This window comes from Rattus norvegicus, chromosome 1, assembly GCF_036323735.1.
Source record: "Rattus norvegicus strain BN/NHsdMcwi chromosome 1, GRCr8, whole genome shotgun sequence".
Lineage (NCBI taxonomy): Eukaryota > Metazoa > Chordata > Mammalia > Rodentia > Muridae > Rattus > Rattus norvegicus.
In genome coordinates, this window is record NC_086019.1 from 72,037,746 (window position 1) to 72,045,056 (window position 7,311).

A 7,311-nucleotide genomic window follows, 5' to 3' on the forward strand; every position below is an offset into this window, starting at 1 on the left:
TTCTTGCAATCAGAAAACAAAAGGAAATCAAGGGGATACAGATTGGAAAAGAAGAAGTCAAAATATCACTATTTGCAGATGATATGATAGTATATTTAAGTGATCCCAAAAGTTCCACCAGAGAACTACTAAAGCTGATAAACAATTTCAGCAAAGTGGCTGGGTATAAAATTAACTCAAATAAATCAGTAGCCTTCCTCTACACAAAAGAGAAACAAGCTGAGAAAGAAATTAAGGAAATGACACCCATCATAATAGACCCAAACAATATAAAGTACCTCGGTGTGACTTTAACCAAGCAAGTAAAAGATCTGTACAATAAGAACTTCAAGACTCTGAAGAAAGAAATTGAAGAAGACCTCAGAAGATGGAAAAATCTCACATGCTCATGGATTGGCAGGATTAATATAGTAAAAATGGCCATTCTACCAAAAGCGATCTACAGATTCAATGCAATCCCCATCAAAATACCAATCCAATTCTTCAAAGAGTTAGACAGAACAATTTGCAAATTCATCTGGAATAACAAAAAATTCAGAATAGCTAAAACTCTTCTCAACAATAAAAGGACGTCAGGGAAAATCACTATCCCTGACCTCAAGGGGTATTACAGAGCAATAGTGATAAAAACTGCATGGTATTGGTACAGAGACAGACAGATAGACCAATGGAATAGAATTGAAGACCCAGAAATGAACCCACACACCTATGGGCACTTGATTTTTGACAAAGGAGCCAAAACCATCAAATGGAAAAAAGATAGCATTTTCAGCAAATGTTGCTGGTTCAACTGGAGGTCAACAAGTAGAAGAATGCAGATCTATCCATGCTTATCACACTGTACAAAGCTTAAGTCCAAATGGATCAAGGACCTCCACACCAAACCAGATACACTCAAACTAATAGAAGAAAAGCTAGGGCAGCATCTCGAACACATGGGCACTGGAAAAAATTTGCTGAACAAAACACCAATGGCTTATGCTCTAAGATCAAGAATCGACAAATGGGATCTCATAAAACTGCAAAGCTTCTGTAAGGCGAAGGACACTGTGGTTAGGACAAAACCACAACCAACAGATTGGGAAAAGATCTTTACCAATCCTACAAAAGATAGAGGCCTTATATCGAAAATATACAAAGAATTCAAGAAGTTAGATCTTAGGGAGACAAATAACCCTATTAAAAAATGGAGTTCAGAGCTAAACAAATAATTCACAGCTGAGGAATGCCGCATGGCTGAGAAAAACCTAAAGAAATGTTCAACATCTTTAGTCATAAGGGAAATGCAAATCAAAACAACCCTGAGATTTTACCTCACACCAGTGAGAATGGCTAAGTTCAAAACTCAGGTGACAACAAATGCAGGTGAGGATATGGAGAAAGAGGAACACTCCTCCATTATTGGTGGGATTGCAGACTGGTACAACCATTCTGGAAATCAGTCTGGAGGTTCCTCAGAAAATTGAACATTGAACTACCTGAGGATCCACCTATACCTCTCTTGGGCATATACCCAAAAGATGTCCAACATATAAAAAAGACACGTGCTCCACTATGTTCATCGCAGCCTTATTTATAATAGCCAGGAGCTGGAAAGAACCCAGATGCCGTCAACAGAAGAATGGATACAGAAAATGTGGGACATGTATACAATGGAATATTATTCAGCTATCAAAAACAATGACTTTATGAAATTCATAGAAAAATGGTTGGAACTGGAAAATATCATCTTGAGTGAGGTAACCCAATCACAGAAGAACACATATTGTATGCACTCATTGATAAGTGACTATTAGCCCAAATGCTTGAATTACCCTAGATGCATAGAACACATGAAACTCAAGACGGATGATCAAAATGTGAATGCTTCACTCCTTCTTTAAAAGGGGAACAAGAATACCCTTGGCAGGGAATAGAGAGGCAAAGATTAAAACAGACACAGAAGGAACACCCATTCAGAGCCTGCCCCACATGTGGCCCATACATATACAGCCACCCAAGTAGACAAGATGGATGAATCAAAGAAGTGCAGGCCGACAGGAGCCGGATGTAGATCTCTCCTGAGAGACACAGCCAGAATACAGCAAATACAGAGGCGAATGCCAGCAGCAAAACACTGAACTGAGAATAGGACCCCCGTTGAAGGAATCAGAGAAAAAACTGGAAGAGCTTGAAGGGGCTCGTGACCCCTTATGAACAACAATGCCAAGCAACCAGCACTTCCAGGGACTAAGCCACTACCTAAGGACTATATATACATGGACTGACCCTGGACTCTGACCTCATAGGTAGCAATGAATATCCTAGTAAGATCACCAGTGGAAGGGGAAGCCCTAGGTCCTGCTAAGACTGAACCCCCAGTGAACATGATTGCTGTGGGGAGGGCGTCAATGGGGTGAGGATGGAGAGGGGAGCACCCATAAAGAAGAGGGGGGGAGGGATTAGGGGGATGTTTGCCCGGAAACCGGGAAAGGGAATAACACTCGAAATGTAAATAAGAAATACTCAAGTTAATAAAAAAAAATCTTACAGAATCTTCTGGTCAGTCCAGGAGTTAGAACTTCTACCAGGAAATGGTGACTTAAAAAAAAAAAAAGAACATTTCATCCACAAAAAAGACTATAACTTTGTTTCAACACCTCATGGTATGTTCTCAAAAATTGACCATATAATTAATCAGTCACAAAACAGTTCTCAATAAATACAAAGACATTGCATAATCCTATGCATTCTATCAGATAACTTTGGACTAAGGCTGGTCTTCAGTAACAACAAAAACATCAAGAAGCACACATAGAAATGGAAACTGAACTATACTCTACTCAATGACGATGTGGCCAAGAAAGACAGAAAGTCATTAAAAACTTTTTAGAATTTAATGAAAATGAAGGCCCAATATACCCAAACTTATAGGACATAAGGAAAACTAAGAGGAATTTTGATAGCTCTGAGTGCCTCCAAAGAAGAAATTGGACAGAGTATACACTAACAGCTTGATAGCATACCTGACAGGTCTAGAAGAAAAAGAAGGACATTCCCACAAGTGGAGTAGACAGTAGGAAATAATAAACACAGAGCTGAACTGATGAAGAAGAAGCAGAAGCAGAAGCAGAAGCAGAAGCAGAAGCAGAAGCAGAAGCAGAAGCAGAAGCAGAAGCAGAAGAAGAAGAAGAAGAAGAAGAAGAAGAAGAAGAAGAAGAAGAAGAAGAAGAAGAAGAAGAAGAAGAAGAAGAGGAAGAGGAAGAAGAGGAAGAAGAGGAAGAGGAAGAAGAGGAAGAGGAAGAAGAGGAAGAAGGAGAAGGAGAAGAAGGAGAAGAGGAGGAAGAAGGAGAAGGAGAAGGAGAAGAAGAAGGAGAAGAAGGAGAAGAGGAGGAGGAGGAGGAAGAGTTAGAACAAGAGGAAGAACAGGAAGGAGAAGAGAAAGAAGAAGAAGAACTATACAAAGAACCAACAAAAGCAAGAGCTGGTTCTTTGCAAAATTCAACAAAATAGATAAACTCTTAGCCAGACTAATTGGAGGGCACAGAGAGTATCCAAAACAACAAAATCAGAAATTAAAAGGGAGACATAAATTAAAAACTGAGGAAGTTCAAGAGATCACCAGATTTTACTACAAAAGCCTATACAGAACAAAACTGGAAATTATGAAGGAAATGCCCAATTTTCTAGACAGATACGAGGCACCCAAGTTAAATCACGGTTAGATAAACCAAATAAACAGTCACATATCTCCTAAAGAAATAGAAGCAACCATTAAAACTTCCCCAAACAACAACAACAACAACAACAACAACAACAACAAAATTAACACCAGATGGGTTTAGTGCAGAATTCTAACAGACCTTCAAAGAAGACATAATATCTTAAGATTATTCTGTAAAATAGAAACAGAAGGAACACTACCCAACTCCTTCTTTCAAGGTACAATTATGTTTATAAGTAAACAACACAAAGACCTTATGTAGAAAGAGAACTTCAGACCAATTTACCTCATGAACATTGGTGCAAAAATACTCAATAAAATCTTCATAAACCAAATTCAAGAACACATCAATATGATTCTTCACCATGTTCAACACAGTGATGCAAGGATGGTTCAATATATGGAAATCAATCAAAAATGATCCACTATATAAACAAACTCAAAGAAAACAACCACATGATCATTTCATTAAATGTTGAGAAAGCATTTGACAAAATTCAAAAGTTTCATGACAAAAGTCTTGGAAAGATCAGGAATTCAAGACCCATAATTAAACATAGTAAAAGCAATATACAGCACATCAGTATCCAACATCAAACTAAATGGAGAGGAACTTGAAGCAATCCCACAGAAATCAGGGACTACACGATGCTGCCCACTCTTTCCCTACCTATTCAACATTGTACTAGAAGACTTAGCCAGAGCAATTAGACAACAAAAAGAGGTCAAAGGGATACAAATTGTAAAGGAAAAAGCCAAAATATCACTATTTGCAAATAATATGATAGTATACAGTAGTGACACCAAAAATTCCACTAGAGAGTTCTACAGCTGATAAAAAAACTTCAGCAGAGTAGGTGAATATAAAATTGACTCAAACAAATCAGTAACCTTCCTCTACTCAAAGGATGAACAGCTGAGAAAGAAATTAGGGAAACGATACCCTCCACAATAGCCACAAGTAATATAAAATACCTTGGTCTGACTCTGAACAGGAAAGTGAAAGATCTGTATGTCAAGAACTTCAAGTCTCCGATGAAAGAAATCAAAGAAAAGCTCACAAGGTAAAAAGATCTCCAACATTCAATGATTGATAGGATAAATATTTGGAAAATGGTCATCTTGCCAAATGCAATCTACAGACAATGCAATCCCCATCAAAATTCCAACTCAATTCTTCACAGAACTAGAAAGAGTAATTTGCAGATTAATTTGGAAAAGAAAAACCCAGAATAACAAAAACAATTCTCAACAATAAAAATGGGGGAATCTCCATCTCTGACCTCAAGGTGCATTACAGAGCAGTCATAATAGAAACTGCATGGTATTGGAACAGATACAGGCAGGTAGATGAATGGAATAGAATTGAAGATGCAGAAGTGAACCCACAAACATATAGTCCTTTGATTTATGAAAAAGATGCTAAAACTATCCAATGGAAAAGAGACAACATTGTCAACACTTGGTGCTGGTTCAACTGGAGGTCCTTATGTAGAAGATTGGAAATTGAACCATTCTCATTACCTTGTACAACAGTCAAGTGCAGGTGGATCAAAAGACTTCCAACTAAAACCAGATTCACTGATAGAAGAGAAAGTGGAGAAGACTCTCAGACATATAGACACGGGGGAAAATTTACTGAATGCAACACCAATGACTCATGGTGTATGATCAAGTGTTGGCAAATGGGACCTCATAAAAATTCAAATCTTCTATAGGAAAAGGCTGTCAATAGGATAAAACAGCAGAGATCGAAAAAAGTTCTTTACCAATCCTACATCTGCTAGAGTTATATTCAATAACTGAAGAGGTTAGACTCCACAGATTTAAATAATCGTATTACATGGGGCACAGAGTTAAAAAAAGAATTCTCAACTGACACATACCAAATGTCTTAGAAGCACCTAAAGAATTGCTCAAGATCCTTACTTATCAGGGAAATGCAAATCAAAAGAACTCTGAGATACCACCTCACACATCAGTCAGAATGGCTAAGATCAAAGACTCAAGTGACAGTAGACGCTGGCGAATATGTAGAGAAAGAGGAAGAGTCCTCAATTGTTGGTTGGATTGCAAGCTGGTATAACCACTCTGGAAATCAGTCTGGTGGTTCCTCAGAAAATTGGACACAGTACTATATGAGGACACAGCTATACCACTCCTGTGCATACACCCTTAGATGCTCCAACATATAACAATGGCACTTGCTGCACTGTGTTCATCTCAGCCTTATTTATAATAACTGGAATCTGGAAAGAACCTAAATGTCCTTCAACAGACATATGTATACAAAAAAATATTGTACATTTCCATAATGGAGTACTACTCGACTATTAAAAACAATGACTTCATGACATTCATAGGCAAATTAATGGAACCAGGAAATATCATCCTGAGTGAAGTAACATAGTTACAAAAGAACACAGATGGTATGCACTCAGTTATAAGTGGATATTAGCTTAAAAGTTTGGAATACCTAAGAAAAAAATCACAGATCATATAAAGCCCCAGAAGAATAAAGACCAAAATGGGATGCTTCATTCCTTCTTAGAAAGGGGAAAAATATTCACAGGAGGAAATACAGGGACAAAGAATGGAACAGGGACTGAAGAAAAGGTCATCTAGAAACTACACCACGTGGGGATCCTCCCACATGCAACCACCAAACCCAGTGTCTATTTCTGATACCAAGAATTACTTGCTGATAGGAGCTAGATATTGGTGTCTCCTGAGAACCTTTGTGAGAGCACTACTGATATAGATTGAGGAGGCTTGCAGTTAATCATTGGACTGAACAGGGGACCTCCAATGTAGGAGATAGAGAAAAAAAAACTGAAGGAGCTGAAGGGTTTTGCAACATGAAACAAAAATATCAACCAACCAAACCCCACCAGAGTTCCCAGGAACTACACCACCAACCAATGACTACACATGGAGGGACCCAAGACTACAGCCACATATGTGGCAGAGGATGCCATTTTTCAGCCTCAACAGGAGAATAAGTCCTTGGTCTTCTGAGTGCTCATTTCCCCAATGTAGGGTAATGCTATGATGTGAAGTTTTCAGTGGGTGGGTAGGACTGGTAGCATCCCCATAGAAGCAGGGAGAGGTGGAGGAGTTATGTGAACAAGGGGGAATTGGATAATATTTGAAAAGTAAATAGATAAAATATTCAAGAAAACATTTTTTTAAAAAGCAACATTTAATATGTAATTAAATTGTGGTTCTATGATGGAGTTTGCATAGTTTTAGGTACAGCAGGATTCAAGACATTTCTGGATTTGTTTGTCATTTTTTATCCTGAAGACATAAATGTGCTTACATAGCACAGATTTGTTTAGATATTCTGTACCTATCACTGCTGTAGGATTGCCTATACTTAATTCTCAGTGGATATTGAATGTTTTAAACATAACACTGCTTATCCTTCCCCGAGGATATGTGATGCGATGGCCAGTTTATAACCCTGACATCAGAATTTGTGAGTTCTTTCTGAACCCTTAATACCTGTCAAACGGTAGCTTAATTAACCAAATCCATTAAAATTATTTGAAGTGTTCACATAAACAGATTTTTTTGGGTAGAAGTGGGACCTAATTCCCATAAAG